Source organism: Elephantulus edwardii, unplaced genomic scaffold (assembly GCF_000299155.1).
Source record: "Elephantulus edwardii isolate Elephantulus edwardi_28Jun2011 unplaced genomic scaffold, EleEdw1.0 scaffold00061, whole genome shotgun sequence".
In the NCBI taxonomy this organism is placed as follows: domain Eukaryota; kingdom Metazoa; phylum Chordata; class Mammalia; order Macroscelidea; family Macroscelididae; genus Elephantulus; species Elephantulus edwardii.
The window spans coordinates 2749139-2750650 of NW_006399811.1; positions in this window are offsets into that span (position 1 = coordinate 2749139).

Sequence of the window (1512 nt, forward strand, 5' to 3'; positions counted from 1 at the left end):
CTCAATGAGATGGATCGATTCTGTGATTGGAGCGGTGGGAATGAGTGTGTCAGAGATGGTGAGGTTGGCACAGGATAGAGCAGCATTTAGGGCTCTTGTACTTAGGGTCGCTATGATTCACAAGGGACTTGACAGCACCTAACAACAACAACAACAAGGGAGGGAGATAATTGTGTAACAATGAATAGATATTTAAAAAGGTGAACTGGGTGAGGGAGAAGGGAGAGAAAAGGAGTGAAATATGCAACAATGAATAAATGAAAATCTAACTTTTCTGTAAACTTCCATTAAAATCACAATTTAAATAGTAATTTGTATTAAAAAAAGAATTATGCTTGTGTTAGCAATCAAACTGGAAAATATTACATCTTTTTAAAGCTCTGGTAGAGTTAATATAACTGAGAAATTATTTGTCTGAAGACTTTGTAGAATTCCTCTTCAAAGTTTTCTGAGCCTGGTGTACTTCGCCAACCACCCATCCCACATCTCACCTCAGTTTTCTTTCTTTTATGCCTTTGATCACTCATTAATACTCATTGCTTTTGAGTCAAAATCATCTCCTAGCTGACACTCCGTTGGGTTTCTGAGGCTGTTAAACAGGAGGAGATTGGCCATCTTTCTCCTTGGAGTCACTGGTGGATTTGAACCATTAGAAACATGAGGCCTCTGGGTTAGCACCACAGCACCCTACTTAACAGGCCAGCACAGCTTCCTAAAGGAATCAGAGTTCATCTTAGTATGATTATTCTAAATAAATGATTCTTTTCAATGCTCTTTATTAATTTCTCATTCCTATTTAAAAATATTTTGCCTTTTTGGAACTTCTAGCTCCTTTACTTATTATTTTAATTAGATTCTTATTTGATTTTTATCTTTAGCTCAATTTTAAATATTCAATTTTCTATTCCTTTCTATGTTTTATTAACTCAGTTAAATTTACATACAATTAAAAGGAAAATATCCTTAAGGTACAAGTTGATGGGTTTTGAGAAATAGCTTGTAGTCTTGTAAAATAAGGAACATTGGACTCTTGCCGTCTTTCAATCCTTTCTCCTCCCTTGTACTATTTGGAATTATATTACAATGACATAATTTTACCTGTTCCTGAACATCACAGAAATGAAATCAGACAATAAACTATTTTGTATAGTTTCTTTCACTCAACGTAGGGTTTGAGAGATTAATTTGTCATTATATATAGCAACTTCTCATTTATCCTCATCTTTTATTATATTTTAACTACAATCCCATTTTGTTTATCTAAGGAGCCCTGGTAATACAGTGGTTAAGTACTTAGCTTCTAACCTTGAGGCTGAGGTGAACTTGTATCATCTGACTTTCAAAAAAATGGCAACTTTAGATGAGACTCTATGGTAAGTCCCACTCTGTCCTATATGGTTGTCTGAATTGGAATTGACCCATTAGCAACAGATTAGGGGTGGTGGGAGTTTTTGAAATTTTTTTTATAAGCATTTGAATTGTGTGAAGTTTTTATCAGTTGTTGTTGTTGTT